This window comes from Pseudorca crassidens, chromosome 17 (assembly GCF_039906515.1).
Source record: "Pseudorca crassidens isolate mPseCra1 chromosome 17, mPseCra1.hap1, whole genome shotgun sequence".
Taxonomy (NCBI): domain Eukaryota; kingdom Metazoa; phylum Chordata; class Mammalia; order Artiodactyla; family Delphinidae; genus Pseudorca; species Pseudorca crassidens.
Window position 1 is genome coordinate 53,054,277 of NC_090312.1, and position 26,146 is coordinate 53,080,422.

The 26,146-nt window shown below is 40.3% G+C and overlaps 1 long non-coding RNA gene and 1 pseudogene across 1 annotated transcript; one reads left to right on the plus strand and one right to left on the minus strand.

Annotated features, from left to right (window-relative positions):
• The window catches only part of LOC137210251 (UDP-N-acetylglucosamine--peptide N-acetylglucosaminyltransferase 110 kDa subunit pseudogene), a 632,586-nt pseudogene extending 611,029 nt beyond the window's left edge, over nt 1-21,557 (minus strand).
• On the plus strand, nt 6,557-24,467 carry LOC137210266 (uncharacterized). Its single transcript, XR_010936436.1, has 3 exons — nt 6,557-7,289; nt 13,842-13,950; nt 20,884-24,467. It is a non-coding gene; the product is annotated as an uncharacterized lncRNA (long non-coding RNA).
• Nucleotides 24,468-26,146: the final 1,679 nt, after the last annotated feature.

The window sequence follows — 26,146 nt, forward strand, 5'->3', positions numbered from 1 at the left end:
ACCAGTTCTGATCGTTCTACCACCCAACTGTGATCTAGGGTAAATTCCTGATAAAAAAAAAAACAAAAAACCCTGAAGATGCTGAAACAGTATTTCCTACTTCACAGGGTCGTCATGGGGATAAAAGGTCATTAGGATAAAGTGCCTCTCACCCAGGAAACACTGATAAATGCTACTGATGCTACCATCATCATCATGACCGATCAAGGACATATTGCCACATGGAAATTCAACATTGCCTGGGCCATTCACAACTTTCCTTTGAAGGACTCATATTCTATGTGGGGTCTTAACACCTTCAAATAACAGAAAATACAAGTCTTTACGCCTTTTTTTCTGTAGCTAATTTTGGCATCTTTCAACTCTGTCCACTTAAGTGTCGGTTTAGCATATTCTTGTCACACAAAGAAGCTACCTCCCAAAGAGAGGAACAATGTGTCAAGTGACAAAGACATTGAGTGAATTCTTTCACATCCTAGATTGTCCACGGTACAGCTCAGCTGGTCTCTGGGTTGGAAGGCCTGGGTCTACTTTGCTCATCTAGTCCTTAGCACGTGGTCTGTGAAACAGAGGTAGCTGCTGGTAGAATTATAACACAAGCAGAACTGGCTTCAATTCTTCCTTCTTAGGTCTTTTTCTTCTTGTTCAGCTGTTCAAGGAACTTGCCTGCCCTCTGTTCCTGCCAGGACGATGTTACATCTGCCTGGATAAGTAGGTCACCATTGTATATCAGGAAAGGTCTTATTTGTAATCATCAGGAACCAGATATGGCTAATTTGAGCAGAAAAGGAAACTTTTGGAAGTTTATGGTTAGGTCTCAGTAACTAGAAGCAGACTAAACAACCGAAAGCCAAGCCTATGCTATTGCAATTATAGGATCAGGCCAAAGTAATGTTATAAGTCCTAGCTGGCCTTGCTACCAAGCAGGAACAGGAAACAGAAGATTGACCCAACACTGCTGGCCTTGCTTCTTTACATCATTTATTTGTAATTCAAAATCCAAGAGAGGGGCTTCCCTGGTGGCGCAGTGGTTGAGAGTCCGCCTGCCGATGCAGGGGACACGGGTTCGTGCCCCAGTCCAGGAAGATCCCACATGCCGCGGAGTGGCTAGGCCCATGTGCCATGGCTGCTGAGCCTGCGCGTCCGGAGCCTGTGCTCCGCAACGGGAGACGCCGCAACAGTGAGGCCCGTGTACCACAAAAAAAAAAAAAAAAAAAAAAAACCAAGAGGGGGTGCAGTTGGCCAACCCGAGGTCGCCCGACTGTTTTCCATCTGTAAGGGAGACTGAGCATGTGAGTAAACAGTGTATCTGACATGTTCAGCTTGTATAACGAGAGGAAGGCTCTGTTTCTCACCAAGACCCACAAAGTGGAAAATTCCCCAAAGAGAAAGGAATTTCAGATCAGATGCTTGGAAAGTTAAAAACAACAACAACAAACAAATGCAGATGTGGAATTAAAGACATGAAATTATTAAGAACCTATATGTGGAGTGATTCAGACCTGAGTTCACATCTGGAGCAAGCTACTCAATCTTGCTGAGCTTCAATTTTCTCTAAAGGAAACAACATGGAAGATGATGTCCACATGTAACTTGTGGTACAAATGAAGGAGGGTAGTACAGGATATGATGCCTGGCACATCCTATGCATTTTCTAAAACTACTACTAGTACCATTATTATTGTTACTTATTATACAGTTTATTGTAGAAATTAACAGGGAGAGTATTAATAAATGTTAATACAGTGCTAAGTGTCACATTTATGATCAACTAATTATTTGTTGATTCAACAAACATTCCACATATCAGAAAATAACCTGTTAGTATATATATATATTTTTTTTTTACAGAAGAAAAGAAACCGTGAGGCTTAGAAAGTGTAAACAATGTACCAAAAGTCACTCATTTAAGAGGTAATGGAATATTATTCAGCCTTAAAAAATGAAGGAGATCCTTTCATTTGTGACAATATAGATGAAACAGGAGTGCATTATGCTAATGGAATAAGCCAGACAAGATAAATACAAATGATATCATTTATATATGGAATCTAAAAAGAAAAAAAGCCACACTCATAGAAACAGAGAGTAGAAAACTGGTTGCCAGGGGCTGGGGTGTGGGTGGGGAAAAGAGGGGAAGACTGGTAAAAGGGTACAAACTTTCAGCTGCAGGATGAATAAGGTCTGAGGATCTACTGTGTAACATAGTTACTACAGTCAATAACACTGTATTGTATAACTAACATTTTCTGAGAGAATAGAACTTAAGTGTTCTCACCAAAAAAAGAAAAAAAGGAAAAAGGTGTCATGAGCTGTTAGATGTATTAATTAACGTGATGGGAAGGATCCTTTTGCAACGCATATGTATATCAAATCATCATGATATACTCTTTGACTATCTTACAATTTTGTCAATTATACCTCGATAAAACAGGAAAAAAAGAGGTAATAAAGATGAGATTCCAATCCAGGATTATCTAGCTCAAAAAACTACACTCTTAACCATTACAATATAGTATCCATCCATATGTTGTAACTGTAAAATGCTTAACACAAAGGAAACGTTAACTAAATGGTAGCTATTCTAACTCTAATGCTTACTAGATATTAGTTATGTGGTATGCTTTACTTCTAACTACAAGGGTATAAGGTGCAAATTCTTGCTACAGAACATAAAAGCCCCTGTGGTACCCTGTAGGATAAACACAGTACCTGTAAATCTCTCATCTCTCAACCCAGAGTCTCCTCAAGTTGGAGGTTTTTACCCCATTTATAATGTGGGAATAATGCCTTTCCCACATTTGCACTGGGCATGAAAATCCATACTTCCAGGTGTATACTGAACCTCCACTTAGCTCCTCGTCACCTTGGAATCACCAGACCAAAGATCATTTATTCCATTAATATAAATGATGTAGGGATAGAAGTACAGAATATACAGAGTGTGTTGGAGGAATCCAAACAACAAGTCCTCCACTCTCAAAACAAATTTTAGAGTTCCAAAAGTAAAGAGCAATGTTTGGAAATAAAACTAAAAATGAAACATCTACAATTAGCCAAGTATTTATTATGGGTCAGGCTACTTACTAGGCACTTGATAAACATTACAGCTCATCTTCCTGCAGTCCTTCAAAGCATATAATATTGTTTCTATTTCATAGAGAAGAAAATTGTATCTAAGCAGGTTAGTGATTAGCCCAAGACCACAGGGCTAGGCTGTAAGAAAAGAAGGCCAAAATGGTGATGGATGTTATAACTAGAAGATTATGGCTAATCAAATAAAAATATTCAAAACGGTCCTAATGTATTATTAGGATTTCTTTAGAATAACTTGGGTGCCTTAGTGAATACAGTAGTGGTAGGCACTATAGTCTCTTTAATTTGCTAATCATACAAATCTACTTTAATATTCTTGGTGACAAGGAGCTAACTACTGATAAGACAGCTTCTTCAGTTTTGGGGCTACTCCAGGGTGAAATGCCGGAACGTCTTACTGCCTGCAATGTTACCTAGATCTACCAGGGAGAATAAAGCAGAACAAGTAGCCACTGTTCTTGACAAATGGATACAGTTTCAGTTTTCAAAATGTGAGTGTCAGATTCATTCACTGTATCAGATAGATCTGTCAAATGGCTTTGCCCATTTACTAATGGATGGCACACTGCAGACACACGTTGGGTCAAAGGACTCAATGTCACCTCATTGATACTGTCATCAATATAATTTGTATTGGCACTTTGTCTCACCCTGACTTTAAGGACTATGTGGGGAGATCCAAGTCTCCAGACCATGGACTGATCACCTCTGCTTGACACAGTATTCTCTGCTCATTTCCAGAGGGGACCAAGGATGAGCTCTTGTACTTCTGAGTCTATTCACCCTACCTGGCAACACACACTAGCTGGGCTGATTGGATCAAGCAGGAGCCCCAGAGTTTAAATTTCCAGCTGTATTGGAGGAAACAGAGGCTATGCCCCAATCCCATAACCCCTCACTTCTTACTGCTAGCCTATCCTAGGCTGTTCTTGCTGATAGGAGTACTTCATGCTAAAAATTAATTTTGCTTACCTGATGGCAGTCACACAACCTCAAATGCCATTTTTATAAATAAGGCAACCACCAATGGAGTGTGATTTAGGGTTTTTTCTTCTGTAGACCCTGCCTACCCTATAAAATCTCCCATTACTGCATCATGGAGACTATAATCCCTTTCCGAGGGAATAGATTCTTTCCAACCATAAGATGAAATAAGAACCTACATTTCCATACTGCCCAAAAGGAAATACATTGATTAGAAAATGCAGGAGAATGACTGATTTTCCACATTTGTTGTGTTCATTAAAGGGTTTTTGAATAGACTTGACAGTATTAAAGAAGCTCAACACACACAAAATAAAAATTAATAAATGAAGAGAAAAAAATTGCATTTACAACAAACAACAAAATAAACACATTGATATATAAAAGGTTGTTATACATCGATGAAAAATGGATGTCATAAAGTCACAAACTAAAAAGTATTAACAGCCAATAAAGATATGAAAATATGTTCAACCTTGCTATTATTAATCAAAGAAATACAAATAAAATAATTCAGGTGTCATATTTTACTGAGCTAGAATGACAAAGTTTTAAAAAACTTGATAATACTGGTATTGATATTGATAATACTGGTACTGATGAGTGTGTGTAAGAAACCACACTGGATGTTAAATTCTTGGTAGAAATAAAAAGCACGGTAACCTTTCTGGAAGAAAATATGTCAGTATGTACCAGAACTGACAAACAGCCATTCAAGTTCTAGAAGTCCATTCTAAGGAAATAAACAAATGCTCAAAGACATATGAACAAGGATGCTTGTCTCATTGTTTAGCAGAGCAAAACAGGAATAATCTAAATGTTGAACAGTAGGGACTGGTTAAATAAATAACAGAATGCTGTTCAACCAGTAAAAATGATGCTGCAGATTTTTATTAGGTGATGAGTAATCATACTTATATTACTAAATAAAAATGTTATAGAACTGTTTTGTAGTTTGATATAATAATTAAAGGTATTTTATACTTGCACTGTATTTATATGCACCCCGTCACAAAAAAGTTTCAAAAGATACCCTCAAAAATGTTACAGAGATGATTTATCAGAAATGGGATTTTGAGTTATTTTTCCTTTTTTCTTTAAATCCTTTCAATTTTGGAGTTTCTGCAATGAGCCTGTATTATTTTTACAATTAAAAATATTTAAATTTACAACAAAAGGATCTAAATTCCTCCAGTTTTCCATTTATTTTCTACCCTGGCTCAGGGTATTTGTGTAAAAGAAAAAAAATCAGCTTATTTTCTCTTTTGTATCAATCTAAATTTACTTTTCATAAGTTAACTATTTTAGTCTGGCAAAAGTTTCACACAGGAAAATTGTTAAGGTCTGAGTATTCTATTACCTTTAAAAGCACTGGAAACTTTGAAATTATTTCTTTCAGAATTTTCATATAATACTGAAAGGCGGGGGGGAGGTAGCAAAATGAAGGGAAATAGATAGTAGTAGTCAACTTCAATTAAGAAAAAGCAACAAGAGGCAGTTTGTACTCTTTTGATACGGCAGAAGCTCCATGTGTCAACTCATGCTAAAAAATGTATATATACACACACATATATATGTTTGTGTGTATTATATGTATATGTGACACACACACATAATTAATCCACAGCCTTAGGCTAATCACTCATTGTGGCAGAAACAACGAGCTGTTGACTACACTTTAATTAGCTCCTCCAGCCTGTAGAGGCATCACTAGGACCAAGATAGGAACAACATTCTCCATCTCCGCTTGCATCTGGGTATGGTTCTATCCCAAAGAATGTGACCAGAGGTGACCTGAAGAGTTTATGTCTGAAGGATAACGAGTTGATAATTGTAGCTTGCAGCTTCCTCTCTCCTTTCCTTTTTAGGACAAACGCAGAGCCACTTGATGAAGGTGGTGGGTCCCTGAATAACTGAGCAGAAAACTGACCCTCAGACCACCAAAGTCCATACTACACTCCTGAGTGAGTGAGAAATGAACTGTCCATGTGTTGCTCCACTGAGGTTTAAGGTTTATTATTTAGTGTTTAACTAACACATTTTTTCTTTAAACCTCAGTTGCCTTCTCTGTAAAATAAAGTCTTTGAAAAGGATCCACTGTAAGTTTTTTCCCTTGCTTATGTTTTTATCTTAGTTTTTAATTCTCAGAAACATTGCGCGCATTTTACCTTTTAAGTTAGTAAGTCTACTTTTTTTCCCACAAAGACGGGTTCTTCAAGTTATGGAGAAGTCATAGCAGACTGTTGCTTCAGTTTAAGATACGCATTCACGTATGAGATGAGAAGGGTGAGGACCCAGAGAAACGCCTTTGACAGAGGGGAGTGAGAGCATACTGAAGAATGTTTAGTAATAAAGGTTTCAGATGGGAGAAACGGATGGGTTACATCTAACAGATTTGCTCAAAGGAATTCTGGAAAAGCAAATATGTGAAAATGTATAGCAAAGACATGAAATGCCTTTTGGTCCCTAAATGGATTTCATTTCAAAGACGTGCATATTGCAAATACATGTACCATAACACTTCTCTGTCCACTTCTAGAATTTTCTTTACAGAACATCTGCAGAGAGAGGATGTCATTCCAAGATAATCGACTGCAAGTGACTAAATTAAGATAAAAATGTCCTTAACCTTGAACAGTTTTTAAAGAGATTTTAGAAGAAAGGAGCCCTCCAGGGGGTTGTATAACTATATAATTGTACCCTTTCTAAAAGGCTATTTACAGATACATAATGTTTCCCCTCCATTCTTTAAAGTAAAATATAGGATTAAAAAAATAGTTTGGGGATAATATTTGTTTGGGACTGCAGGCACTGCTAATCAGTACCACTCTCTCCTTATTCCTTACTATCAGAGCCCTGGTTTAGGAGACCCCATTATCCTTAAGGCTAAGGTGGCCAGTTTAAAATCCGAGCTGATGAGATCTAAGTGCAAGTCGGCTGACCACCTGTGGTAAAAAATTTGCTCTCTGAGTTAGACACTGCCTTTTTTTTCTTACTTAATTTCTTTTTTTTTTTTCCTTTTCTTTCTTCCTGCCCAAATTGTTGGAACATTATTGGAGATTCTGGGATCACTTTGAAGCTATGTGGACGTGCTAGAGATGTGGAAGCTGGAAGAGCGAAGCAACCCAGTCCCCTGGTGATGCCCTTCAGCAGCTGGACTAACGCTAGAGGGACTATCTCCAAACTTCCTGCTACCCGTGGAAAGTAAGGTAAATCACTCATTCACTTTCTGTTACCTACTAACTGATCCAGAACTCTAACCTCAGGGTTCTAGAACCCTTCTCAGTATCCCATAGTCATACTCATGTTCCGGACTCCTGATCATCAGACTTGCTTACAGCAGATGTATGGGGAGGGCGGGCTCTTCTGGAAGCCCTCATACTTCCTCCCCTACCCCCACCACACACAAATAATGATCTTTATGTCCACTCATCCTTCTATCTACACTCAGAGGCCAGGGCCCCCAGGAAGGCTTCACTGACAACCCTTTACTCCTCTCTACAAGCAGAAAGGGTAGAGGTGTGGGCTCTGGAATCAGACTTCCTAGACTTGAATTCTTAATCTGTTACTTACCAGTTTAGGACGTGGGCAAAGTAGTTACCTTCTCTGGACACCCCTGTAAAAGAGGAACACTAAGTAGCACCTATGTACCTTACTGAAAGGATTAAATGAGCAAATGCAGGTAAAGTTCTTATAATTTTTTCTTGGGTCAATCAATTCTAGCTGCTATTGTTACCTTTGGCTAATTTAGGGCAGAGTCCCTTTGCCCTCCTTTGGTTCTCTGGGCCCGTCTCATTCACAACACACACAACTGCATACTGCATTCACAACACACATTACCACATACTGCAGAGTTTTGAAAGGTGGTTCTCAAAATGTGGTCCCTGGGCCAGCAATATCAGCCACACCTGGGAACTGGTTAGAACTCTGGCACTGGAGCCCAGCAATCTGTGTTTTAACAATATTCTCAGGCAAATCTGATGCACACTAAAGGTTGACGACAACTGAGAACATCTGTCTCAGACTCTCCTGGAGGCATTCACCAAAAATAGAGTTACAGGACCTTACACCTGACCAGCTGGAGAAGGGGTCTAGTAATTGCCCTGGTTATCATGCTTGTCATGATTTTTCAGCACATAAATGTTTGAGAATCACTGCCATTTTGAATGTGTGTTTCACTTGTCTGTTTTTCCAGTGGACTTTACTTCCTTGCAAGGAAGGTTTGTGAAGATTTGTTGCTGTTGTTTGCATTATTAGTTTTATTATGCTAATTCTAGAATCTCTGGTGCATAGTGCAATCTCAGGCAGGAAGTAGTGGCTCATTAAAACAGGTATCCCAAAAGTCTTAGTAGAACTTCAAGATTAATTCCTTCAGGAAGAGGTAAAATTGTCATTAGATGCAGATGATATGATACTATATAGAGAAAACCCTAAAGACTCTACATGAAAACTACTACAACTGATAAACGAATTCAGCAAGGTAGCAGAATACAAGATTAACATACAGAAATTGGTTGCATTTCTTTATACCAACAATGAAATATCGGAAAGGGAATGTAAAAAAACAATGCCTTTTAAAATCACAACCCCAAAAATAAAATACTTAGGAATAAACCTCACCAAGAAGGCAAAAGACTTATATGCTGAGAACTGTAAGACATTAATAAAGGAAAGTGAAGATGATTCAAAGAAATGGAAAGACATCTCATGTTCTTGGGTTGGAGGAATTAATATTGTTAAAATGCTCATACTACCCAAAGCAATCTACAGATTTAATGCGATCCCTATCAAATTACCCATGACATTTTTCACGCAATTAGAACAAATAATCCTAAGATTCATACAGAACCATAAAAGACCCAGAATTGCCAAAGCAATCCTGAAGAAAAAGAACAACGTTGGAGGCATAGCCACCCCAGACTCAGACAGTACTCCAAAGTCACAGTAATCAAAACAGCGTGGTATTGGCACAAAAACAGACATATGGATCAACGGAACAGAATACAGAGCCTAGAAATAAATCCACACACCTCAGTTAATCTTTGACAATTAATCTTTGACAAAGGAGGCAAGAATATATAATGGGAAAAAGACAGTCTCTTCCGCAAGTGGCGTTGGTAAAGTTGGACAGCCTTATATAAACCAGTGAAGTTAGAACACATCCTTTCACCATACACGAAAATAAACTCAAAATGTCTTAAAGACTTAAACATAAGACATGACACCATAAAACTTCTAGAAGAGAACATAGGTAAAATATTCTCTGACATAAATCATACCAATGTTTTCTTAGGTCAGTCTCCCAAGGCAATAGAAATAAAAATGAAAATAAACATAGGGGACCAAATCAAACTTACAAGCTTTTGCACAGCAAAGGAAACCATAAACAAAATGAAAAGACAACCTACAGAATGGGAGAAAATATTTGCAAATGATGCGACCAGCAAGGGCTTAATTTCCAAAATATACAAACGGCTCATACAACTTGATGACAATAAAAGCAAACAACCCAATCAAAAAAATAGGCAGAAGACTTAAAGAGACATTTCTCCAAAGAAGAAATACAGATGGCCAATAGGCACATGAAAAGATGCTCAACACTGCCAATTATTAAAGAAATGCAAATCAAAACTACCATGAGGTACCACCTCACACCAGTCAGAATGGCCATCATTAAAAAGTCTACAAATAACATATGCTAGAGAGGGTGTGGAGAAAAGGGAACCCTCCTACAACACTGTTGGTGGGAATGTAAGTTGGTGCAGCCACTGTGGAAAACACTATGGAGGTTCCTCAGAAAACTAAAAATAGACCTACCATATGATCCAGCAATCCCACTCCCGGGCGTATATCCAGACCAAACTATAATTCAAAAAGACACGTTCACCCTGATCTTCACAGCAGCAATATTCACAATAGCCAAGACATGGAAACAACCTAGATGTCCATCAACAGATGAATGGATAAAGACGATGTGGTACATATATACAATGAAATACTACTCAGCCATAAAAAAAAGAATGAAATAATGCCATTTGCAGCAGCAACATGGATGCAACTAGAGATTATCATACTAATCAAAGTAAGTCAGAAAGAGAAAGACAAATACCATGATACCACTTATATGTGGAATCTAAAATATGACACAAATGAACCTATCTATGAAACAGAAACAGAATCAGAGACATAGAGAATAGACTGGTGGCTGCCAAGGGGGAAGCAGGTGGGAGAGGGATGAACTGGGAGTTTGGGATTAGCAGATGCAAACTGGTATATATAGATTGGCTAAACAACAAGGTCCTACTATATAGCACAGGGAACTATATTCAATATCCTGTGATAAACCATAATGGAAAAGAATATGAAAAAGAATGTATATACATATGTATAACAGAGTCACTTTGCTGTACAGCAGTAATTAACAACGCTGTAAACCAAGTATACTTCAATAAAAAATAAGTTAATTAAATTTTTAAAAAGATTAATTCCTTCAGAAGAACAAGTACTACACATTCACAAAAAAAGCACCCTTTGAAAGTTTAAATTTTTGAATTTCTTTGCCACTTCCTTAGTTTTGATCATCTTGGACTATACAGTTTTAATATTGACTTTTAAAAAGAATTGTGTTTCAGTGTTTGCTATCCTTAGAGAGACAGAAACAGATAAGTACAACTAAATACTTATTTTTCAAAAGTCTCAAAAGTATAAGGGAAATGAAAGTAATGGTATCTTCAAATGATTTTGGGGTATGTTTCTAATTTCATACTTCTGATGCAATTCAAGATTAAAACTGTATTAAGACATTTGAGACATGACGCAATGGTATTAAATGAATTTAATTTTGTGTAAAGTGGTAGAAATATTTTCTTCAGCAAACATACCTGCAGATATAAAATCACAGCCATAAATCTACAAAAAAGCAAGCTGTTGAATGAAATCTGATTGGTTATTTCCCTGCAGTATGGATCTGCTAATAATTTAATTTACTACTTGCTAACAGAAGCCAAAATTTAAATATACATATATATATGTGTGTATATATCTACCTCTTCAATTTTAAATCATTCATATATATGAACAAGTATACATACACATATATAACAATTGTTCATACATATATATATAAACAATTTAAATTAAAGAAAGTACATCTGGTGGCCTATTTTTCCCCCCCGATTTCTAAAGAACACCATATTCTATTCTAGGCAGTGGAATGTCAATCCACCTTAAGGGTTGTTCAATGAGCATATCTGAGAAACCACTGGTTTAGCCAATGATGTACTTATTGAGGGAGGCCCTAGTGCCACTGTCAAGAGCTTATCCACAGGAGAGACAAGAAGGTACTTGTTTGGTTTGTGAAAAGAAAGAGTAGTGAGAATGGCAGGTAGCTGCAGGCTGATGACACGTGATGTCCATATATATGTAGAACCAACACACCCATAATTGCACCGAATTTCCATACCCAAATCCAAAGCCTTTATATCATTAATCCCAGGCAAAAATGGTAAGATTCATGTGTGTTACTATCCCACGGCTTCAAGATGCCTCTAAACTCATATGAGTATGTCTTAGTTTTATCAGTGGAGGACAAACCAGGCTTCTATCACCAAGCCCCATTCCATAACAGGCAAACCAGTCCAAGACTTCTCTGAGTGCTGCAGGAGAGTCTATGGAAGGGGCACTCACTCCACTGTGATGCCTAAAATGCCTTTGCACAGAGCAAACATTCAATACATGCTGAGTGAATGAATGAGTGAACTGGTGTCATAAAACAGGTTTATTTCAGGGAAATTCCATTCAACAGGCTGGCATTCCTTCCTACCCATCTTAACTGTTAAGCTTGCCATCAGACAAAAATTTAATTATAAAACGTTAGAGCTGAGGAAATTTTAGAAACTATCTACTCTCCAGAGGTATACAACTTTAATTTCGTGGTAAAAATCACTAGGAGTGATTTAGGAGTCTATCAGACCTCAGTCCAAATTCCACATCTACCATAATTTGGTGAGCAAATAACTACTTCTGAGGCTCTGTTCCATGTATGCATTATGGGATATCATAATAATACATACATTACTTGTATGACTATCAGGGGATGAAATGACACAATCCATTTGCCGTGGTCGGCTAAGTAATTTGCACCAAGTAAGCACTCGAGACATTAGCCAATATTCATAGCGGAGAGACGAAAACAAAACTCTGGGACTGATGCCTACCCTAGTGGCCCCAGTGGTCATAATGACTTTCTTCCATTCAGCCTGCTCTCTTCTCACTAAGACTAAGGAAGAGAAGATGAACAAATTAGGAATAACAATTTGAAAATGGTTTTATACTCCCTGAATGAATGGAATTATAATAAAATGATTCATGAGTTCTGCAGAAATATGATGAGACTTTAGATCTTTATGTTAGTTCTCTACAAAACCAATTGATGGCCCTAAGATGTACCTTCCTATCCAGCCCCATCCTTACCAGGATCAAACATCATTGTAAATGGAAAAGTCAACCACACATAATCAACACGCTAAGTTACAAGCCAGTGAAGTCTCGGAGCTTTGATAGAGAAAATTCAGATTTATCATTATATGTAAAAATAAGATGATATGAAGAACTCAATCTAAAAAATATTACCTGGAGATCTATAATCTCTACAATAGTGCTATAAAAAGTAAAGAGCTAGAAATCTATTTAGATGGTTTTCCTTATAAGAAAGCACTTTCTGTATAACTTTTAATGTACTTACTATTGATGAGAACAATTCAACAAAATTCAAATAAATATCTGCAGATGTCCTACAAGAAGAAAAGAACAGAGTTAGATGTGACAGGGGATAACTGGACTTCAGGATGAGTAAGACCCTATACTTGACCTCAATAAATTAACATGAAATACAGTGGATGAGTCATGTACAGAATGTCAGAATTCTAAAAGGCCAAGCTAAGTACCAAAAGGAACACGTGGGGACTCTCAAGAAGGAAATAAAATATTGGTTAGTTGATTACGAAAAGGCAGAAGGGAGTAGGTTCCCTTTGGCTGCTCTTTGAAGAGATCACTTCCTTTCCCCCCTAGTCCTGAGGCTAGGGTGGCATGGGCAATAGAGGAATGTGGGGACTGAGAATCATTTCTACTCTCACCAGAGTGGCTGGAAGCAGATTTTCTTACCAGGATGTAGTAGTATGCTAATATTTAAGGGTTCTTGAGGTCAGAGAGAAGGGTTTGAATACTCTGGCTCCATCTCTTGCTGTGGGTCAAGTTTCTTACCTTTCCAACACCTCGGCGTCTTTATCTGAAAATTGGGGATGATGATAATGTCTCCCACCTGAGTGTGAGAACTACATGATATAGTGCATACGCAGGGCTAAATTTGGTGCCTGGCAAACAGAAAGTGCTCAGTACGGCAGGCGAGTGTAGTGACAATAAAGGCAAAGATGACGGGGGTAGTGCCGGTGTTGCTTCTGCCCCCAGAACAGGCTCTGACTGGGAGAGAGTTAAAGCACCTTTGGGTTCATGGGGGTTTATATATAAGCAACGGTTGATCAATGTGAGCTGGTTGTCCAAACGATTATGTGCAATCTAAGAAAAAAATGGGCCTTGGATCTGCTCAGCTACTTAATAATATTACCAGTGGTAGTAGTCAAAGAAGCTAAATTTTATTAAGTATTTATATGCCAAACAACGTGCTGAACGTTTTAAAAGGATTTACTCACTTATTACAACGAGGCTATACGCTAGGTCCTGATAATGTTATTCGTCTCTTTCAGATGTTGACTGAGCCTCAGACGGGTTACAAAAGCACCTAAGATCCCCTTGTCAGTACATGACGGAAATGAGTTCAAATCCAGCCTGTCTGACTTGTTCTTAATCACTAAGGTATGAAATTAAGCATGTTGCCCTTTGCCTGATTCTCCTTCTGAGGCCTGAATATTTCACTTAGCTGAGTGCAGAAGAGAGAAAATTCTCTCTCCTTGACCCAACTTGGCATCAATATCCAACTCCCCTTCTCAAAATGGGTTGCTTCAACAAGCAGCAATGAATGCCGGGTCGTGGACCAGTCACCTTGATGACTAAGAGTCAGACACTAGGGAAAGAAAATGCTTTGTGACAAACCTACCCTTGTACAGAAACAAGACAGAAATGGGGGGACAGGGCAGAAGATAATGGAATAAGGCACATACGAAAAACACCTGGCATCGTGATAGTAATAATAATAATAGTAGTAGTAGTAGTAATAGTAATAATAATAGACTTTACTATGCTCTAGGCATTGTATTAAGTGCTGGTGTAAGTGACTTCATTTTAACATTGAAAACAAGTCTATGGGGATGAAATATTATTAACATCATTTTATAGGCAGGAGTATTGAGGTTCAGGTAATCAGGTAAATTGCCCAAGCTCATATGGTTAGCAAGTGGAAAGCAGAGATTTGAACCAGCACCTACACTCCTAACCATTATGCTATAACCATTATGCTGAAGACATAAGAATTCCAATGGTCTTTCCCCATAACCCACTCCTGCACTCCAGACTTAAAAAGTCCAAGATCAAGAGAGAGCAAGCTTGGAGTTGCCACTCTTCAGTGAGTGTCAATCATTTCAAAACAGTGTATTTGCCAACAAGATGCAGTTCCTGTGATAATCTTCTCAACCAGCTATCAAGAAACAGGAAGCAAAGATTCAAGTAACAGTATGTTCCTACTTACGAGGAAGGTGGGACAGCACAGTTGACACTGGGCTTAACTGTTCTGGAAAACGTGGTCCCAGTAGGCATACACGCTGGTACATTTTCCCCACCTACCAAATACAAAAGAAGTATTTCATTTCCATGTTGCTCTTCAAAGTTCCACCTCATTCGTGCCTGTCATTCATCCTCTGGCCTCTTCCTGTCTCCATTTCTGTACAGAAAGGTGCTGAGTCTCTGCTCTCGGATACGAAAAGGGTGTGTTAGGAGAGGGAGCCATGGTACCTCGATGTCTTTTTTTTTTTCATCCTAATTCTATTATGCCAACTCCACTGAACTTAATTAGAATGAATACAGAATTACACAATTACCCTCTGTTCTAGTCTTCAGATGTTATATTTTGATAAAATTTACGACATGCTGCTCTCCCCTTGAACACCAGATGAACACTAGAAATGGATGTGTGTTGACATAAAATCTGTTATAATTACAATTCAAGTATAGCTTACATAATGATAGTGTTAACATAAAATTATAGATGTGTAGAGACAACGTGGTCATGCATTTTTTAGTATAAGTACATGCTTAGACCAATATCTGTTAGCGGAATGAAGATGGAAGAGAATTTTGGTTAAGCCACAAAGGCTGTTTAAGGACTTGCAGATAGCTAAGGGGAACTCAAAGACCAGTAAGATAATATTTCCCCTGCCATGTTTGCAATTGCAAAGTGAAGGGGAGATGTGAAAGTAAGTACCCCTATGGAAATTACAAGACAAGTACATTTTTTTCCTTGAATACCTGGGTAAATGCTTAAATTCTAATGTATATCAGTGATGCAAATTTTCAACTGAGTTTGATAAATCATAAAATAATAATTATACATATATGTATATAAAACTGCATGGAACTAGGCAGTTCAGAATTACTTCTAATTAAAGAGGTACCCTATGACAACTTACTTAAACCTTACAAAATATGGTTCCAAGTACCCTATCAGAGTGAAAAGCAGGAGACTGAAAGGTTTAGTGTAAATGTTTGTAGTCATGGTGTCTTAACTAAAACTACTGTGTCACAAATACTATTAAAATAATTGTGACATTTTATTCACTTTTACTGCAAACAACAAAACAAACTATAGGTATTTTTTCATTTCAGGTAATTATTTTAGCTAACAGTTATTAAATGTTTTGAGAAGACAGAGTGCTAATTGCATTACTTCATTTTATCTTTAAAACAGCGCTTCCATGTAATTATTCTTAATATCTCCATTGTATTAAAGTGTATCTCTAGTTTAGACCTTTCTTCAGAACTGCAGACTTGGGTATCCAACTGTGTACTCAGCATCTCTGCTTGGACGTCACGAAAACATCTCAAATCTTATACCTCCAAAACTGGTCTTTAATCCCCCAAACATGCTCTACCCCAAACTTTTTCCATCTTAGGTGACAGTAACCACACCTTTCCAGTTCCCCAGGCCCTACATCTCGAATTCACCCTTGACCCCCTCTTCCTTTCCATTCTTGCATTCAATCTACCACGAAATGCTGTCACAACCTTCCCAATGTGCCACTTCTGAGAATTACCAGCCGCTAGCAGCCTGGTGCAGGCCACCAACATAGACCTCGAGGATCTTGTAGTCGCCTCCCAAGATTCTCCCTGACTCCACTCTCTCCCCACATCCTCAAGACCACAGATAGAGTTATGCTTTTCAAACAAGAGACAGTTCATGCCACACCTCGGCTAAAATCCTGCCACTGACTGCCTACATTTAGAGTAAAAGACACAATGCATGTGATGGCCTCCCAGGACTTACCCAATCCATCCCATCACATATCCGACCTCCAGCCCTCCTGCTGTCTCTTCCTCCCCACTGACTAAGTCAGCCAGGGTGGCCTCCTTGATATTCCTCCAAGCTGCCTGGCATATTTCTGCCTTAGAGTTTTGGGACTGGTTATTCTTGCTCCCAGGGAGTGGTCTCCCCATCATACATTCTGACAACTCCCTCACTTCAAGTCTTTGCTCAAATGTCAACTTATAAAATCCACCCTGACTACCCTATTTAAAATCAGAACCTACCTGTACACTCCTCCAGCACTCCCAACCCAAGCCTCTTCAGTGAGCTTCACATCCTTTTCCTTATCCCATAGCGCCCATCAACCTGTGACAAAAGCATAGAATTTATTTATAACATCCGTTTCCACACGAGAGTGTAAGGAGGGAGAAAGCATGCAAGAAGGAGCACACAGGCAAAGGCTCTTGTCTAATTTATTCATTGATACGTCCAAGCATAGAGAACAGGAAGATGCTTGATAAATAGTCCTGAAAAAGATACAGATGAGGAAACTAGCAGTAAAGCTCAGAAAGTTTAAGTAACTTCCTCAAGGTTCTAGAGCTAGAAGAGGGTCACAGTAGAATTCACACTTGGGGATGTCTAACTTCAAATCTCTTAGCCTCTCTGCTATCTTTTTTTTTTTTTTTCTGCTTTGCGGTACGCGGGCTTCTCACTGTTGCAGCCTCTCCCGTTGCGAAGCATAGGCTCCGGAAGCGCAAGCTCAGCAGCCATGGCTCACAGGCCCAGCTGCTCCGCAGCATGTGGGATCTTCCCGGATCGGGTCACGAACTCTCAACCACTGCGCCACCAGGGAAGCCCCTCTCTGCTATCTTAAGTCCATGCAATTCAGGATTTGTTTTAATCAGTGCCATGGAAATTCTCACGCCATTGAATAGGATCACTAAAGTCTTCTCTGTCTACATTTATATATATATTTTCCATTTAAACAAGGGAAACAGAAGAGGGGAATTCATCATGGGTTATTCCGGTAGTTTTACAGCAATGTTAGCAATAATGATATTTAAGTAATAGTGATATTTAATGATAGCATAATAATAAAATAATAGCTCTTAAATGTATTGAAGACGAATTGCATGCTAAACTCGGTGCTAAAATATTTCCATGTATATTTTGTGCAAAATCCTTATGAATATTCTATCAAATGAGCTTTATGTATAACTCCACCAGGCATACTTCTCTTATTCCGCTTTCAAAGCTAAGGAAATTGATGAGAAGTGTGGTAACCGTTTGATCAAGATGAGACTGGTAGTAAGTTGTGAGTATGAATTTAAATTCAGGTCTAACTCCAGAATTTGATTCTCAATCCATACATGAAAATTCTGATAATTCCTTTGATAAGGGTATGTTCTCTCCTGGAAAACATCCCCCATTATGTCTGCCTGTGCTCATACCTTCAGGACACAGTCAAGTTTGAAACATGATAAAAATGTTTAAATAGTGTGCTTTAATAAATGGAAATATCTTCATCTAAACAATAACACAAAAAGGCAGGCTGAGCCCTTTGAAGTGGCTTCGTTGCTCTCTTCCATCCAGAACAAGAGAAGGAATCAACAGCTGCAGAGTAAAGAAAGCATGAAACCCAGAGATGGAGGATTCTGTAAATGACCAATTACAAGACTATTAAGCCACACTTTCATAGCAAGAGGCAAAATATTCCATTAAACTGAAAATTCTTCTACCCCTCACTCCAAGGCCCACACAAACATTAATGTTGCATTTATTAGGATGTATTTCCTGTGCTCTATCAACTTGACTTTCAGCAACTGTATTAATACAGTCCTTTCGCTTTGCACATATATCTGAATGATGGATTCCATTACTGGAGTTTTGTAGAAAGAGTGGAGTGAATGAAGTAAAGTTTGGGAAGAGCCATCATAATCCATAATGATGGGCACTGAATCAGGACAAGAAGAAACCTCTCTTCTCATTTATTTGAATGAAAATTCTACTATATATTTATTGCCTCTGTACAGGGCCATGTGTTGAATAATGGAAAACAAGCATCTTTCATTTGGAGGTAGGATTTGTGTGCTCAAGTTTCGATGGGCCTGCAGAACTAATCTTGTTTTAGAAATGAAATAAAATGTAATTTCTTACTGTAAGTAGATGTGGTTAAGCAACTGGCAACTTTGATGTCTTTAAATCACTGCAGTTTCAGGGTAGGCAAATCTATAATTATTTCAAGCACTTCTTTATTGGTGCAACAATTGAGCAGTGTACATAGTGGTCAACAACCTGGGCATTGTCAGACGACTCTAAGTTTGAATCTAGACTTTGCCACTCACCAGCTATGTGACTTTCAGCTATGAGAATCACTTTCTTCAGCTTTACACTGTGGATTATTATATGCCCTTTGCAGAACTACTGTAAGAACTAAATGTATATGGGCACAGTGGCTCATAGTAAGGGCTCAAATTAGTACTGTGGTCACGACTAGTAGTACTGAAAAGAAATTAGAACTTCTCATAAAGTGGGATATGTGTCCCTTTATCATTGTAATTTCATATCATTTTACTTTTGACCTTATAATTTAATAGCTTGATCCAAGAAACATTTAGCAGTAAATATAATTGAAAGAAGATTACCTGTCAAGCATGAAATACTGTAGTATCAAGTGTGCTGGCACAATACTCTTCTCAGATAATTAACCTGTAAAAATATGTTATTGTCTTCTTTTTAATTGAGCACATTGAACATATATATTTACTGTGCCAATTGGCGAAAGGTCCATTAATTCATCAGTCTAACTATATGTTGCATAAACGTCTTCTAAACATAATCGTATATGTATTTTATTTGTTGGGAAAATGTGTTTGAGGTTGTTCTTTTCTGCCTATTTAAAGTAAAAGAGGATGAGAAGTAGAGTTAGGCTTAATGTACTTTGTACTCCATTATGCCATGAAAATGCTTCTGTGCCCTGGAGACAACAACAAAAGATTTGCTTTAATGACAAGAATCAAGTATGTTCTAAAGCTTCCAGGTAGGAGGCGTATAGGTTGCAGTTTATATCAGAAGTCTATGCTCTCTCTCTCAACTGAGTCTAGATGGGAAAGATGTGGTCACAAATGCTTCAAGGTGATATAGTAAATGTTGGAAAAGAGGGGGGTAGGAGGCAGAGTTTTGAATATCTCAAACCTGAGCTAGAAGGATTTTATTTAAAGAAAATAGCGGATATTATTTTTCACTTAAGGAATGCCAGTCAGCAAACCTGACATTAATGTAGGAAATTAGCTCTTTTAGCTATGATGCTTTCAAATGCACATGGCTGAAAACAAATTCAAAATAGTCAAAGGAAATTTAAAAACAAAAACCAAACAACAACAACAACCACCTCAACAAACAAGTACTAGAAATTCAGGGATGCAGCCATATTCAGATACAGCTGGATCTGGAAGTTCCAGAGTATCAGCAGGGTTCCAGCTCTCTCTCCATTGCTTAGCCCTGCTTACCTCTGCAAGACTTTATTTTACAGAAAGTCTCTTCTTGTGCTGGATGGGCACTGGGAGTCCCAGAGTCATATCTTCCCAGCTTAGAAATTCCAGAGAGAAAAGACAATTCTTCCATTTTGCTCTGAGACAAAAGTCCTGGGGAGCAGTCTGACAGACTTAGCCGAGGTCAGATGCCTACCCATGAGCCAATCACCTGCTTTACTGGAGTTCAGTCCCTGGGCAACTCATCCCCGGGGCTCGTGACGAGGCAGGATGGCATTATCTGGCAGTGCTCCAAGAAAAGCCTGCTGTTTTTGTAAGATGAAAGGGGAGAGGACATGGATAATGAAACCTGTATCTGCTTCGGTAAAATCCACAGAATCTTACTCCCTGCCCTGTGTCGATGACCATGCAGTAAGCTGACCCAGGAGGTCATTTTTCCCACAACAGTCTTTATATATATGACTAAGGAACACACTGGTAAAAGAATATGGGAGAAAGTCTGAGTATGACAAGTCAGCTAGACTGATATTAACTAAAAAAGCTGTGCGAAAATATCCTTAAAAAGTTGCCCCCAACTCACTCAAAGTCCAAAGTTGGAGCTGGAAATACAATGTCATGGAGTTTGGATAAGAACAGGTTTTCTCCAAGCTGAACTATGACACAGAGATTAGAGACTTCCAGAAACTATACTTTTTCAAAGAAAAAACATCACATGAGAAAAATGAGGCCTAGAAAAATTAAATGACTTAAGCTAATTAATGGCAGGACTGAGACTAGAGTATACTTTGGGTAATTGGCTATGGCCTTTTTTTTGTTTTTGTTTTTGTTTTGTTATCACTTCAGAACGAGACAAACTTAAAGAAAGGAAACACAACCAAAACTCAGTGGTTGGAAAAGAGATGGATGTGAACGCCCACTTGTTTCTTACGTATAAAGTTACCCCTCGCAGTGTTTTGGAGGAGAAAACGCTGGCTCTTCCCAACGTTGGTTACATACACAAAGATTCCAAAGACAAGACAAGTGCTTTGCAAACAAAGTAACTAGAACCAGCTCAGGCTTCCCCGCGCCGGGTCCTACGTTCCACGGTCAGAACCACCAACTGTATCCCCCCGGGGAACAAGGTGATTCAGAAAAGCTGGCGCCTTCAGAGAAGGCAGAAAACTTAGCCGGGAAGAGAGTCAGGAGGAAACTTGCTCAGCTTCTTGCTGGGGTCTGAAACGATCCCAATAGAGTCCTTAAACCCCTCAGGTTTCCCCAATCAAGCACCCTCGCCTCCAACCTGGGCCACCCCAGATCTGACTATCAGACGACAGAAGTCTGCGGACGCACGGAGAGCTGACCACCCCACGAGAGGGACCTACGCGCGGCCGCGCCCACTCACCCGCCGCTCCCCGGGAGACGGGAGACCAGCCCGGGGTCCAAGTCCTGGGCGTGGCAGACTCGCCCCTCTCCGGGCCCGGCTCCAGCTCACCTCGCCGCGGCCCGCCTGGGCGCCGCCATGTTGACCACGAAGGGGGCCTCGCGCCAGAGGCCCCTGAGCGGGCGGCCTGAGCGGAGCCGGAGCGCCGGGGAGGCCCAGGTCGGCGCCCTACGTCCCCCGCGCGCTCGCGCCCCGTCCACGAGCGACGAGAGTCCCGCACGCAGCGCCCGACCCAGGCTTCCGCGGAACCGGCGCCCCGCGCAGCCCGCACCGCGGCTCAGGTGGCGCCGAGGGCGGCCCGGGCGGAAGAGCGGGCGCGGGGCACGCGCTCGGTAACCTGGCAACGCGGAGCAACCCGGCGTTCCCGGCGAACCCCAGCCCTCCACCGCGAGGAAGCACGGACCCCCGCACCCGTCGCCCAGCCCGCGCCGCCCCCTCGGTCGCTCTGCCCGCCGCTGCCCGCTTGCTATGGTCTTTTAAATCCATGATACAACGTCTATAAGTAACAAATCTGTTAAACCCTAAATGTTTATGATATTCAAGTAATCCATTATCTGAATTATTCTTGAAGATAAAACATCCAAAGACTTCTTAATTGTATGGGTATACATACATAAAATACACGTGGAGGTAACTTGAGGGTAAGGGGGTAGGTATTATTTATCTTTTTACCTCGGACAATGTTCAGAATGGTGTTTTGTACCTAAGAAGCACTCATGTGTTGAATGAATCAGAATTGGTTTGCCATTCCCCACTGCCTTTATCTCACAATAACAGAAACATAAAGTGGGCAGAGCAGAAACGACGGCAAATAAATTGTCCTCTTAGTCACAGAATGCAGTTTCTAGAACTTAAAGAATAATTAGTCGATTTTGAAATAATTTTGTTTTACAAAAATTTCGTAAGATTGAAATACTCTAACCTTAAAGCTCTCGATCAACTCTAAAGGAGGGCTTTAATTGGCTCTTCCTGAGTCAAGTGTTTATTCCTGGGCCGATAACTGGGGCCATTGTCATAATAGAAAGTGTGATTTGTTACCAGAGAAAGAGGAAAGTGACGCTGGGCTTGCAAGATATTATATCTTCAGCCAGAGTGCATAGGATCTGGAACTTAATTGGTGACGCAGTATTTGTTTGAGATTATATGAATGAAAAATCTTTGTGTAAGAGTGATTAATCTAAAACTTGGCCAGTCATTGTCCCAGTGTCATATTAAATTGCAGGAGAATCTAGTTTTAGGCACAAAGATCATAAATATAAAATGTGTTCCCAGGTTTGGTTCTGTGTAGTCAGTAATCTATACTCACCCACTCATTAATAAAAATGAAAGTTAAGGACTCAGTCCTATCTTATATGCTTAGCATTGTATTTTGCTAACAATCTCAGTTTTATTTTCTTTGTTCTCCCCTGTCCATCATCTTCTGCAGAAAATAATGTCTCCACTTTCAATTCCCTGTCTATTTAAATCCAATTTGTAATTTATAAAGTTGTCCTCCTTAAGGGCTGCTGCTTCTGCCACAGTAATGTACTCTGGCCATTATTATACTCTTCCATCTTTCATATAGGTCTCCATCCATAGGTTTTGTTTTCATAGCCTTTTTTTTTTTTGGCGGTACGCTGTGCAACATTTCTGTAACTCTGTTGTCTTAGAGTTGCCTCCATTTTACAGATGATAAGATGACTGTGCATAGAAGTAGATGTTTGGAACCAGCGGTTCCAAAGTAAGTGGAGGTAAACCGCACATTTCCTTCCTTCCTGAAGCTCACTTAGCCAAAACATAGGCTTCTGAATATTAAGCTGTAAAGCATATTATCAGTACATTTTAAAAGAAGCTATTCTTCTAGGATTTCCAATTAATAGCAGGAGGTTTTGAAATTCTTAAAAGATAATCTAATTTTGTGAGATTTACAGTTCTATTTTCCTGTCAAGCAAGTTGTATTAGTGCCAGAGAGTCATCTGAGCTTCTGGATGCTTCTCTGAACCTCTTGAAGTTTTCTTCTTGCTATCTGAAATTCATGCCAGATAAGCCTTTTTCTAGAGCGTATGTACAGACTTGTGTATTTTTATATAGGAAAGCGATGCAGTGAGTCAAGTCGGGGGTTAAGCCCTCATTCTCAGAGTGGTATTGAGCTCCTGGTGAAATATAATCATCATTTCCTCAGAATCAAAAAGCAGTTATCTCAGGTGTATAATCCCATTAACTATTTATACATTTACGTATGATACATGGATTTATTGTACCTACGAGGTGTGTTCTCTTTGGGAAATACAAAGCTCTTAGAGACATAGGTTGTTCATTTTTTGCTTTCCCACAAATACCGTGACCCTTTGAGGAGGAAGGTCTATATTTTACTAACATCTAGAACCAGCAGTTAACACGGTGTCTAAGATGTAGTCAATAAATATGAAATAGATAAATGAACACATTTTTATGTAAGGGCCAGGACATGGACAAATAGACATTTTTCATTTTCAGTCACAAAGCAACAACAGACATAAAAATGATACAGACAACAAGTGCTACGGTCATTCAAAGAAGGCATAGAATAGATAGAAGGATCTCCTCTATGGCACAGGGAACTATACTCAATATTTTGGAATAACATCTGTATGGGGCACCTGCTCCACACCAGGCCCTATGACAGGTGCTTACATACTTTCCCTCTCCCCCATCCTATGGGGAAAGTACCTCTGCTATAGATTTAACATTTGCCTCCCCCAAAATTCATATGTTGAAATCCTAACCCCCAAAGTGATGGTATCAGGAGGTGTGGCATTTGGGAGGTGATAAGGTCATGAGGGTAGAGCCCTCATGAACAAAATTAGTGCCCTCATAAAAGAGACCCCGCAGAGGTCCCTCGACCTTTCTGCCATGGGAGGTTACAGAGAAAACACGCCAACTGTGACCCAGGAAGAGGATACTCACCGGACTGTGAATCTGCTCGCACCCTGATCTTAGACTTCCAACCTCCAGAACTATGAGAAATAAATTTCTGTTGTTCATAAGCTACCCAGGCTCTGGTATTTTGTTATAGCAGCCCAAATGGATTACGATCACCTCTGTCCTTAGGTTTCAGACCCAGAAACTCAACTTTGTAGAGGTTACGAGAACCCTAAAGCCACTCAACCAGGCAGAGGCAGATTTGAAATTGAAGTCTCCAATTCCACATGTAAGTCTATCAGACCCTGTCTCCAGACATGATGTCATGAACAAGAGCTAATGCAACAAAGAGTTTACATGCAGCAAAACAATTAGCAAACAAAGTAAGAATATAGTAGACCGACTGTTTTTGTCACCCAATAGCCATTCACCACTCTTCCAGTTGAACAGAAGCCATGCCCCGTGGGCACATTCAGCCCTGCTGTTTTCACTTCCCAGATTTGAGGGGTAGGAAATTATTATCCCTCCTGGCCATCAGCACCCTGACCTCTACCACCCACCGGGCCAGCTTCAAGAACAGCTGGATCCACCTGTTCAAATGAAACAGGTCTGCTCTCTGTGGTGTTGGCTTCTAGTTCAAGCAGCTCTCCCCACATGATAGCAAAGCTGGCTCCCAGCAGTTGCAAGCATGAATCCTACCAGCCTAGCAGTCCCAAAAGATACCTTTTAAGTATTTTTTCCCCAAAGCTCCAGTTAAAAGTCCTAGGCTGATTCCAATTTGACCTGCTCTGGACAAACATTTTCTTTAGAACCAAGAAGGCTGCCAGACAAAATACAGGATGCCCGCCTCGTTAAAGCTGAACTTCAGATAAACAGTAATTTTTTTAGTAGAAGTATGTTGCATGCAATGTTGAAGACACCCTAAAAAGTCGTGGTTTTCATCTGCGGTTCAGCTTTAACTGGGCGCCCCGTGTGGGCTTTGCCGGCTGTGGTGGGCGCCGCGCTGGGTCGGCGGGGACGGTGGGGGACTGTGGCCCGAGCCGGGTTGCACACCCAGCCCACAGCGTGCAGGGAGAGAGAGGCAGCCTCGTCTCCGCTGCAGGAGCTGAGACGGGGAGAAGGGGAGCGCCCCAAAAGGAAACCAGCTGCCCCTCCCAGGAGAGAGGAGATGGCTGTTCAGCAGCCAGAAACAGCAGAGGAGCCAGAGCACAGAAGCGGCGGCCTCTGAGGACGCGGCGCACATATTTCTGGTGGGGAGGGGCACGCGGGCCGGTCCGTGGGAAAGAGGGGAGCCCGCGCCGGCCTCTCCGCCTCCCGAGCCTGTGCGTTTCCCTAAAAGAGCAGCAGCTGTGCAGACTGACTGTTCACAGTTGTGATAAATCGCCTTAGGAAAGCACTTCGATTAAAGTCACATCTAACTAGAACGCAAGAAGTCATCCCTGAAGAAATCAATTGCGAGAGGGGCAGCTCTGGGCGCGCCCCCACCCCGCTGCTGTTTTGCTTTCCCCGCAGGACGAGGGCCGCTCACTGGGTCGCGGGGACAGCGCGCTGTCTCAGCTGGGGAAGAAGCGCTTCCTCAGGACACATGCAAAACCCAAAGTGTGAAAGGAGTCCTTTATTCCATTCCTTTGGAGGATTTCTTAATGACGTAAAGCCCAACTTGGTTTCAGATCTGCCTGTCGTTTCCATGACAGAACCTTCCCGGGGGGGGGGGGGTCCACAAGCAGCGGGGTGGCCAGGCGCCACAGGGCTGTGCTCTCCTTCCCAAGCCAGTTCATCTCCATCTGTAGCATTTTCAGAGAAACT